The 12,360-nt window shown below is 38.6% G+C and overlaps 1 protein-coding gene and 1 long non-coding RNA gene across 5 annotated transcripts in view; one reads left to right on the forward strand and one right to left on the reverse strand.

Moving 5' to 3' along the window:
* The window catches only part of nAChRalpha6 (nicotinic acetylcholine receptor alpha6), a 78,110-nt gene that overhangs the window by 23,672 nt on the left and 42,078 nt on the right, over positions 1-12,360 (reverse strand). The gene's annotated exons all lie outside the window — the stretch shown is intronic.
* On the forward strand, positions 3,073-4,204 carry LOC149908081 (uncharacterized). Its single transcript, XR_016456832.1, has 2 exons — positions 3,073-3,317; positions 3,666-4,204. It is a non-coding gene; the product is annotated as an uncharacterized LOC149908081 (long non-coding RNA).

Below are 12,360 nucleotides of genomic sequence, written 5' to 3' on the forward strand. Positions count from 1 at the left end.
GAGGTGAAATTTGTTGGGAAAATATAAATAAATTTATGATTTATAGAGTCAGCAACATTTATTTATATTATACTAGCCGTCCGCCTCGGCTTCGCCCGTGGTACATATGAAAAATAGATGTTGGCCGATTCTCAAACTTACCCGATATGCACAGAAAATTTCATGAGAATCGGTCCACCCGTTTCGGAGGAGTATGCAGACTAACATTGTGACACGAGAATTTTATATATAAGATTATACTAGTGGTCCGCCCCGGCTTCGCCCGTGGTACCTACATGTTTAAACTATCCTATCTCTCAAGTTAAGAAGTTAAAAGATGGGATGACGACATCAGACAGGTAGCGGGTACAACCTGGGGTAGAGTGGCCATAGTGAGACCCGAATGGAAGAGATTGGAGGAGGCCTTTGCCAACTGGCAAACGGACACGCAAAAATGGATCAAACCAAGCATCCACGCACCAAGTTCCCGCGGCTTAACCCATTGAGCCCCGAACGGCCCGATCGGTCCACGACACAATAGATTTTCTATTGTGTCTGTGATTCCGGGGCCTGAGTTATTAAGCAAACTCTCGACCATTTCACTTGAAAACACGCAGCCGAGCGGCCGCGTCGCCTAGCGTCGCTCCTTGCGCGTTGTTTGTGATCGTAAATGAACTTCCGATATGACTCCGCATAAATTTTGCGGAGGTGGATGCAGAGGCGGAGGTTAAATTCTTTGCGGAAGTTCCGCAGTAACGGAGGCGGAGGCGGAGTTCCGTTACAACCCTAATATTTACTATAATATAGGGCGTAAAATCAAAGACAAGAAAATTCCTTTTTTTATTATAAAAAATGTTTGATATAAGTAAAAAGATTTCCTTTTAAATCTGAGCGTCCGCGTCCGTTAAAACTTGGATGACCTATTTATCTAGGTGAAACCACATATTGGTTTTCAGTTCTATACATAATATTATTATACATATAATAATTATTACAAGGCACATTAACTATGCATGGATAATTGAATAATGTTAATTAATTATTAGTAATTAGTTATTCACATTAATTATCCATATTGTACTGTATATTATTTAAATTAAAACAACGTGATGTAAATAGACTATTAGAGTTTTCGTAAACTCAATAAAATTAATAATGTAGTTTTAAAAAATTAACATTCCAATTTGTTGGCTTCAATTAAGAAAAATGTAAAGTGTGAAATGGTGAGCATGAAATATGCTCAACATTTTAAAAACCTTCCTTTCTCCCATTTCAAATGAGCATATTGAATTTCCGGTATAAAGTATTTCTAAACATTAAGTTAGACCAGATTTTAGCTATTTATGAGTGTCAAAACATACATCATTATTTAACTATTAGCTTTCCACCCGCGGTTTCGCCCGCGCAGTCAAAGAAAAACCCACATAGACCACATAGTTCCCGTTCCGTGAAATTTCCGGGATAAAACCTATCCTATGTTAGGACATAGATAGGTACGAGATAGGTCTCGGGTATCAAAATAACTCTATACAAAATTTCGTGCAAATTGGTTCAGTAGTTAAGGCGTGATTGAGTAACAGACAGACAGACAGAGTTACTTTCGCATTTATAATATATTAGTATGGATTAGATTCCATAAAATATTATGTCTAACGATCTGGTCAGCAAAACGTTCGTAGAATACCCGACAATGTGAACGCTCATGGGCGGCGACGAGCTTTCAGAAAATAACCTGCTATTTTGTTGGTCTTTACATAAATTAAATAGACATATATTTTTTAATTTGCGTGCACTTAATAACATTAAAACTTTCATATAGACGAGCCACATTACTCACAAATGTGTCAAATGGCACCTTCCAGAAATCCGAGTTTCATTCCCTAAATTTTCAAGAAGCCAACGTGCATCGACATTCCAAGCATGCAAGTTTCATCCAAGGAACGTTTCGTCTTACAAAGAGTTAATTAGACCGTCCATCACTTTAGCTCTCCTGAACGCTCAATTTGGCTGCTCTATTAGACATCAAAGAAGCTTCTAGAACCAAAACTAGTAGATGGCAGTTTAGCGACTTATCGAATGGTGACGTGTTCGAAAAAAGCCATCTTGAATTTCGTGTTGGAATAGCGATTTCGCACACGGGAACTTAAATAGTTCAGAGATCAATTTATTAGGAACGGGTCGGAACGGGTAAACTAAAATCTTTGTGGAATTCTAATTTAAATTACATTAGTGTAGCTGGTGACATAGTCAAATTTTTTCATATTATACTCTCTGACTTTCGTGATAAATATTAAGTATTGTTTTTATTAGTATAAAATATATCAAAAATCAGACAAAAACATTCCGAGCGCTATAGCAAATACAAATTAAATTTATAAACCTTCCAAATTGAAATGTCTATACCGAATGAATACAACGCAAACGTCATAATAATTTTGTAATATGTATCAACATTTCCAATACTGTGACCACAAACATTCAAAGCTGTCAAACAATTTTATTCGTATTTATACTATTTATTGTAATAACGGACTCGAAATCAGTATCTCAATAGACATAAATCAAACTACAGTATAAAATGCAGACTCTCTAGCATTATTCAAAGCTTGTAGAGGCATAAAAAATAAAACCAGGCAGTACTGCGGTTAAAAACAATTATAGTAGAGCTCTTTAGACAGGTAATTTTCTTCCTGCATGCAAGCATTGTGGCAAAAAGTTCGCATGACAGATACAACAGGCGGCCATTTTGAAATGATGTTTTTAATCGAAGAACTTTTTATTAGAATGGCTTGTTTGCATTTATGGAAATTATTCTGTATCGACACCTCCTACGTATAGTATCGTAATCAACAAAATTGCGAAAATTAGTTTTACACATTTTCAAATTCTTCATAAGATATGTTATCGTTTGAACTAATAAAAAAATATATATTTACAATAGAACCCTAGATAATAAGACTGCTAATTATCGTATGTTCATCTTGATCGAAGTAAAATATGGTATAATGCAGTTCCCATACAGTACGCGGGGGTGCTGGGATCTTTGAGCCGTGCGACCGAATGGCAACTGTTAGTAACGATTAAATACGCGGGAGAGGAGCACGTGCGCTGTTATCGTCGCTGTTTTGTAAACTTTGCACTGATTTTCATTATTTAATCTACATTGCTAGATATATATATACTAAGTATGTCATCTAGGTCAAAAAAAATGATTGAATCAGTGATTAGATGTGATGAGATCGGATCACAAAAAGTAGAAGAGGCCGTTACAAATATAAATTGTGATGGTAATGTGTGTACCCAAGACCAGAGTGTTGAGGATTCTATGAGGATGGAAGGTAAATTATGTTTTACTAATATTTATATACCTTATTATGAAAAAAAATACATAAATTTAAAAACGTTTATCGCCCATAGTAAAATATCGTAAGTATGACTTACGATGTTATACTTCGATTTCAGAGACTTTTCAAATATCGTAAGTAAATACTTAAGATACTTTACGATGGGATAGTAATATAAATGGTTCCCGTATTCGTACTTACAATACTTTACGTTGGAATTTCTTCTTGTTTTTCTATCCTATGTTGTACTTAAGATATTTTACTATGATACGATGAATAACTTACTATAGTATTCTTTTCAAAAGATCTCAATTAAAAGATATCTTTCATTTTTTTTTACAGAGTCGCCGCTCCCTAGAAAAGATGTTCCACAAGTGGCTTAATAGAAGCAGATATGCGAGGCCGTCATTCTAATCATCGCAAAATAATAACTGAAGATGTTATCAAAAGTGTATGCGATCACATTAAATCTATACAGCCTGTAGAATCTCATTATACTCGCAGTAGAAGTAATAAAGTTTACCTAGATGGAGACCTTAATTTTCAGCGCTTGTTTGATTTATATAATGAATGGCTCGACACGTGTACGTACTCTTCAAAAGCTAGTACTGAACGGCAATACCGCGACATAGTTAATGAACACTTTAAGATTAGTTTCTACGTGCCAAAAAAAGATCAGTGTGACAAATGCCATATTTACAAGAACATATCTAGTCCGACATTATCTCAAACACAATTACACGAAGAACACCTTAAAAATAAAGAGGTAGCTCGCAAAAAGAAGTTGTGTGATAAAGAACTTGCCAAAATATCAAACGGTAAATTATTAGTCGCCACATTTGACTTTCAAAAAGTACTAACTGCTCCATACGGTAATATAAGTGTGCTGTACTACAAAAGAAAGCTTTCTGTATTTAATTTGACAGTTTTTAACTTAGCTGAACAAGAAGGTACTTGTTTTATGTGGCATGAGGGACAGGGCAGACGCGGGGCAAATGAGGTAGCCAGTTGCTTATTTAAGTACATGGCTAAATATAAGGATCAAGGTGTAAATGAATTTCGGTCGGACAATTGTGTAGGCCAGAACCGAAATCGTATCGTATATGCTATGTACATGCAAGCAGTGATTATGTTTCAAGTTACAATACATCATTGCTTTTTAGAAGTTGGTCACACCCAAAACGAAGGCGACAGCGTCCATGCCTTAATAGAAAAATCTGCCAAAAATAAACTAATTTATACACCGTTTGAGTGGTTTTGTTTAGTACGCTGGGCTAAACAAAAAGGAAAGCCTTACATAGTTGAGGAATTACAATACACCGATTTTTTTAATTACAAAACATTACTAAAGGGAAATTGGGTTAAAAGTACTACTGGGGATAAGGTGCAATGGAATAAAATAAGAGAAGTCTTTGTTAAACCTGAAGATCCTTTTAAGTTATTTTATAAATATGATTTAGCTGCCGATGATTATCATGTTTTATGTATAAAGGCGTCTACCAGGAGACAATGCATATCCGATGTAGATGCACTGTATGAAAATAGACTGCCGATTCCTAAGACAAAAAAGATGATTTGATGAACATGTGCAAGTCTCATATTATACCTAGTATGATTTTTTCCAAAGTTTACCAGAAAGTGGCAATGACCTTAATTTGGATTCAGATTCAGATTGATTTTTTAAATTCAAGTTCTTTTTATATTTTTTATTGTTGTATGTACTGATTTTGTAATTTTAAAGACTGAACAATTATGATTATTATTAGTATAGAAAGTTTATTTTACTTTTTGAAAAATATTTTTGTTTCGTTAGTTTTAAAGATATATTATAAGCAAGATTGTGCCCGAAATGATAGGGAAGTTTATTTTATTTTTAGATTCTGAAAGAGATTTTTGTTTCTTTGGTTTTAATGATATATTTTATTGCAAAAATGTGCCCAAAATGATGGGGAAGTTTTTTATTTTTAGTTTATGAAAGAGATTTTTATTTCGTTGATTTAAATGACATATTTTATTCCAAGGTTGTGTCCAAAATGATAGGGAATTATCATTGTTTCTGCTAGTATAACACTACTATTACTACTTGTTTTTTTTTTAAGTTTTTTGTGTGTTACTGATGTTTATTTGGACTGCTGTAATTGAGAAATACATTACATTTCAGTTTAAGGAAAAGAATTTCATTTCAATCATCCCTCAATATACGTCGCTCACGAAACGATACAATGACCTAATTATAAAGCATACTGTCGTATCTATACACATTTCACATTATTATTTTGTTAGTATCCTTGTAAATTGTCGTATGTGTAACATACGTTATTTAATCCTACATATAGTTCGACGTAAAGTATAGTAAGTACTACATACAATGAAGTACGATTGATATTTTTCGAAGTACAATATCGTATGTGATTTTTAAGAAAATCTAGAAAAAAAATCAAGTATTCCTTTTAAAGGTAATATAACACTCATAAAAATGTAGCTGTATGCCAAATTTGGTTCTTAATGAAGAGTATTTGGCTTCATAAACATCAATAATCTACTTGCAAATCTTTAAATAGCTGTACTGTAAAGTTGATCAAATACAGTTACGATATTATACGTAGGAGGTGTCGGTATATTTAACTTATATAATATGTAAATTATATTTTATGACAGGAGACAATGTTTTTCTCATACAACATTTTTTTGCCTACCATGTTATGTGTGTTGAAGAAGCAGTGAAGAATTATGTACATTTTATATTATTTAAGATAACACTTTCAAATACTTTTTTTGTAAGGAAATAACTAAAGATAAACTTTTTATCAACAAAAACATCTCCATAACATTACACATTATCGCAAAAAACATTTACAAGAACGATATTATTTGCATTCAAAAAGGTTCAACCCAAAACAGTAGAAAGCTTAAGCTTTTGGGGGCCGAGTCACCTCCGTCCGTAGGAGTATACCCAGAACTCAGAAACCCTACACGTGGCCCCTGGGTGGTGCTAAACAGGTGACATGGTGGGAGACAGTTGTCGCGGCTATAATGACCACCCATCAGCTGAAGACGAGTCGCCAAGCGTCCGTGTTCCGACTCGATGAAGCTGATGTAGCCTTAGTGAAGACGGGTCGAGTCAGTTGCGCTTTGACAATCGGGACGATCTGACACACACTGATGTTGCTGCATCTGGTGCCTAGTCATGGAGGTTAGCGGGATCCGAGGCACGGTGCACCGCTGGCCGACCGCTGGTCAGTAGGGGGCCCAAGTAGCGTGCTAGCCACACGCGAAAGGCTGCCCCGCCAACCAGCGAAAAATCCCAAGTTGCGTCATAGTGCCGGTTGGCGACCGGATGAGAGGGCCCTATGGACAACTTGGGGGGGCTCGGGCGTCCCCGCAGTCTCCAGACTAGTCCCCAATAATGCGGCTACTAAGTGTGTGTCCCGGTCCTGATGTTAAGCGCCTCGACTCACTGCCGTCTTCATACCTACTTCACTCTCTTATCAATCGATCATGAAAAAGGCAAGATACAAGTATAAGGTTGCACAGCGGCAGCACTCCCTCTCGCTAAAAGTGGACCTAACCAACATCAGAGGTCTCCACTCTAATCTCGCTGCAGTCCACTTCCACCTTGAGACAAGCAAACCGTGTATCTTGTTCCTCACGGAGACGCAGATTAGATGTCCGTCTGACTTGGCGTACCTATCCTATCCCGGCTACACCCTGGAGCATAATTTTAAGGCTCGGTCAGGTGTGTGCGCGTACGTCCGAGATGACATCTGTTGTCGGCGTCTCCGACATCTTGAAGACCCCCATTTTTCCGTGCTATGGATGCTGGTGGACACAGGCCCAGAGAAACTTCTCTATGCCTGTGTCTACCGGGCGCACAGCGGAGACCAGGAGACGATCAGGCTCACAGAGTACCTTAGTGAGGTGGCGGATGCTGCTCAACACAAATACCCTTCCGCTCAGCTTGTGTTACTGGGGGATTTTAATGCCCACCACCAGGAGTGGCTATACCCATACCAGTGCACTGACCTGGCTGGGAGAGAGATGCGTAAACTCTCCATAGCATTAAATCTCACCCAGCTGGTTCAAGGAGCGACGCGGGTTCCTGATGTTGAGAGCCATACAGCCAATTGCTTGGACCTTCTGCTGACAACAGATCCAGACCGATACTCGGTGGCGATTTCTTCGCCGCTTGGCAGCTCCGATCACTGTCTGGTGAAATCTGTATCTGTCTACTCGCCGCCCGATCCCAGTCCTAGGGGCTCTCGGCGCGTGTGGCGATACAAGTCAGCAGATTGGGATGAGATGCGCTCCTTCTTTGCGTCTTATCCCTGGCGACCGGTCTGCTTTTCTTCTGATGATCCTTCGACCTGCGCGGATGCTGTGACAGATGTGCTGCGACAGGGAATGGAGTATTTCATCCCATTCTCAGACGTAGCTATGTCCGGCAAAGCTCAACCCTGGTTCAGAGCCGACTGCAGACGCGCAGAAGCGCTAAAGCATGAAGCATACCTGGCTTGGGTTGATGCTCGACACCGCAAGGCCAAGGACGTGTCGGAAAAGAAGAAAGCCTTCAACCGAGCCGCCAAGTCCTGCAAAAAGGCTCTACGGAAAGCTCGATTTGACCATGTCAGCCGAATAGGGAACAAACTGGCTTCTTACCCCTCTGGTAGCAAAGCGTTTTGGTCCCTGGCTAAGACGGTTGAATCGAATTTTTGCCGCCTCTCACTTCCTCCACTGCTGAAACCGGATGGATCGCTGGCTCACACCGCCGTAGAGAAAGCGAATCTCTTTGCTTCTCTTTTCGCGGAAAATTCTCGTCTTGATCCTGCAAATGCGAAACCTCCCAGTCTACCTGGATGCGAGGTGAACATGCCCGAAATTCGCATCCGTCAGACTGAGGTTCTCAAAACGCTGCGGAATCTTGACGTGAATAAAGCCAGCGGCCCTGATGGAATTCCAGCCATAGTACTTAAAACCTGTGCGCCTGAACTTGCTCCTGTTCTGACACGCCTCTTTCGTCTCTCGATGACGACTGGAATAGTACCGAAATCTTGGAAACTTGCCAACGTGCAGCCCGTGCCCAAAAAAGGCAGTCGTGCCGACCCCTCCAACTATAGGCCAATTTCAGTCACGTCCATACTCTGTAAGACTATGGAACGTGTACTGAACAGCCGGCTCCTCGCACACCTAGAAGCGAATGACCTCCTCAGTGACCGTCAGTACGGGTTCCGCCGAAACCGGTCCACTGGGGATCTTCTAGCGTACACCACCTACATCTGGAGCGAGGCCATCGAGAATCATGGTGAAGCACTTGCTGTCTCCCTTGATATCTCGAAGGCCTTCGATAGGGTCTGGCATGATAGTCTTATTGGCAAGCTTCCATCCTACGGTCTGCCTGCTGGTCTCTGCGCCTGGATCTCAGATTTTCTGAGAGACCGGTCGCTTCGAGTAGTCGTCGACGGCTGCTCGTCCGACCAAATGGCTATTAATGCCGGGGTCCCTCAGGGATCAGTTCTCTCCGCAACACTATTCTTGCTACACATCAACGATCTGCTGAAACCCGGTATCTATGGGTACGCAGACGATAGCACTGTTGTGGAGAGATATGTATCCAGCGCGCGAACCAGTACGGCACAAATCCAGTCTCTACGAGAGTCGATGGTCGATCGCATGAACTTGTCCTTACAGGCGGTCTCCGATTGGGGCGATGCCAATCTGGTCAAGTTCAATGCGACTAAGACCCAGGCGTGTCTATTCTCCGCTAAACGGAGTCCATTCCACCTGACTCCGACTTTCCAGGGTGTATCCGTGCCGATAACCAACCACCTCGAGCTTCTTGGCATTACCCTGACGCCTACTCTGAACTTTGGTTCGTATATAGAATCCAAAGCCCAAGTAGCCTCAAAAAAGCTTGGAATTCTGGCGAAGGTGAGACAGTATTTCAGCCCGGGACAGCTGCTCAACCTTTATCAAGCACAAGTCCGATCGTGCATGGAGTACTGCTCTCACCTCTGGGACGGATCCGCCAAGTACCAGCTGGAGGCGCTTGAGGCGATAGAGAGGCGTGCCAAGAGGCTAATAAACGACGATGAGCTAGTAGGCAAAAAACTCCAGAGCCTCGCCCACCGTCGCAGAGTGGCAAGTTTATCGGTATTTTATCGGATACACTTTGGTGAGTGTGCTGCGGAATTGCACGATTTAATTCCGCCATCTCCGTTTTTCCTTCGATCGTCGAGGCGCACAGACTCTAGGCATCGCCATATGGTGGATGTTCCATGTACCCGGACAAAGCGGTTCGGATCGACATTCTTCATCCGAACCGCGAGGGACTGGAACATGCTTCCTGAGTATGTGTTCCCCGACGAGTACAATATGGGGGTCTTCAAGCGAAGAGTGAACGGGTACCTTCTAGGGAAGCGCGCTCCATCATAGGCCACATCTCAGCTTACCATCAGGCGAGATCGTGGTCAAGCGCTTCCCTATCACACAATAAAAAAAAAAAAAAAAAAAAAAAAAAAAAAGGGAAAATGTATTTCCACTGCCGATAAGATCTCTTAAAGCTCTGTCCAAGTTATTATTGAAGTGTAATCTCTTTACAAAAGACACGATACTCGGAACTCATAAAAGGATTAGGTCCAGAGAGATCTCGCTAGTACTACTTCCAAGACATAGGTTTTATTCCGCGATAAACTTTCCTGAGTACACTGGCTTTGTTGTTAACTACTGTTTACGCGACTGTTTCGAATTAGATGGCTTGTTTTACAACGAATCTTTATATACGACAAGATTTAAATATTTTGTATAGATAAAGGATTTCATTGATATATGAATTTTTTTATAGTACAAAATTAGGGTTTACAATCACCCTGAACCGTAATGAATACTTTAAATAAATCTTCCAATTAATTGGGTCATACCATACCGCTAATATGTATTATCATCCCCGATGTTTGCTAAAAAATATACTACCGATACGAACTAATACAAGACTTAACTCTTTTATTCCAACCACGCCTGAGTCAATAAACACAGATTTAAGTGTATGTAATATAAAAAAAATCAGTAAACATTCCAACATTTCCGACGTTACCACTCATTTTATAAATGAACGCGTCGCTGATCCTCTGAACTCATTTACACTCGTTTTAATGAACCAAGTTTTATGTACGATTTAATAGGTGTATTAACTTTTTTATTCCTCCCGCGTTATTATAGCTTATATGTATACGTTTCAATGGAGGCGTCGTAAATACGCAAACTTTGGCAAAACCTCGCTTTTAGTTGTTAAATTGTATTTTAACAGTTGTTTATTCTTTCAGCGTGAAATGGTTAAATGATTTTATAAAACTTTATGTTGGTTCTGATACTTGAGTAATTATGAAGTTAAATAAATACCAAAGTTGAACTGAGTAAAGGAATAAAACAGTAAAATAAAGCCGTTCAGGCTTATTATTTTACGGAATTTATACATTATTTTTAACTTTTTGAAGAACAGTTTTGTTGAAATGTTTAGAAATGTACCACGATTCCGGTTTGAAGAACTGAATGATTGTTGTTTACGGCAAAAGAAATAAACATACGAATTACTGATAGAAATTAACAAGAAATTACCAAACGTGACGTGCGACATTCTATATTAAAAATAATTTGGAAAATCCAAAAGTGCACGCCTCATAATTTTTTTTTAATAATTATTTATTACTTAATTATTATTTTTGTTTATTTAATAACAATTAAACCACATCGAATCAGACCCTGAAAAATGAAAGGGTTCTATTCCTGAGCATACTCAAGCGTAAGAGAAAAAAAAAGACTCGATTAGTAAAGTATTTCGGTCGCTATCGTGTTAACAAGAAAATCCTCCGCACATACAGACACACGGACGTCCAAGACAGAACTTTTTTAAACTGTTTTTTAACTAGTTTAAATAACAAAAATGACATCAAAAATATCATGAATGTTAAAAATAGTGTTTTTTCTTAATATGTGTGTATATGTATTATCTTACAAGTGCAATGTATGATACATAAAGACATTTTAAGTTTGAAAAATCAGATGTTTTGCGCGAAGTGACAGTAGTACCCACCTCAACGCTTCGCTTATGAGGCGTGCAATATAAATTACCATTTATGAAGAGCTTTCGAGAATTTACTGAATAAATATTTATACCTACAATGAGTTGATTAAATGCTTTGCATGCTGCTAAATAGAATTGTCGCTTAAATTACGACCATTAATACTTTTCATTATTTTTCAAACGTAATAAGCGACATAATTCCAATTCTTAGATATTCCTTTAAAAACGTGATGAAGTGATATCGTATTTTGTAATATCCAACACACATTCTTGATAAGAAAACAGTGTACAAATACAATTATGATTCTTTTTTAAGCAGGAATTGATAAACCGGTTGACATAAAAATGCTTTCAACAAGTACAAGTCAATAACTGCGTTAAAAACAACCGACTTCAAACTTGCACTTGCAACATTTATAAATACAGACAAAAATGCTCATAAAATAAAAAGTACTAGGCCTATCCGAATAAAATTTTTATGGGACCAATTCGACACCATCCCGCATCGAACAAAAAAAGAATCACGTAAATCGGTTCAGAAACCACGGAGTAATCGGTGTACATACATAAAAAAAAAAAAAAAAAAAAAACATACAGGCCGAATTGATAACCTCCTCCTTTTTTTGAAGTCGGTTAAAAACCCTTAAAAATACGAAACACCATAACGATATTTTTAGAAACCGCCGGTGGCTAGCTGATCCATTTTATACTCAAAACTTTTTTGTATTCTTAAGTTGAAAAAGTATCTATATTACCATATTTTATGGGTATTATTCGAAAAGTAAAATTACGAATAAGTTTGTTGCCTTATTAAATAAATCAACTCAAGTAAAAGGAAAATGCGTGAAATCCATTTTCTTGTCATTCTTTCAGATATTTCAACCCTCCTGAATTGTATATTGTAGATATAAGATGGATAAAAGCGTATGATCGTTTTAGCTTTTCTTTATTTATAGGTGAAGT

Source organism: Colias eurytheme, chromosome 6 (assembly GCF_061535395.1).
Source record: "Colias eurytheme isolate Ceu_HAF_F1 chromosome 6, ilColEury1 Martin Lab GWU primary, whole genome shotgun sequence".
Classification (NCBI taxonomy): domain Eukaryota; kingdom Metazoa; phylum Arthropoda; class Insecta; order Lepidoptera; family Pieridae; genus Colias; species Colias eurytheme.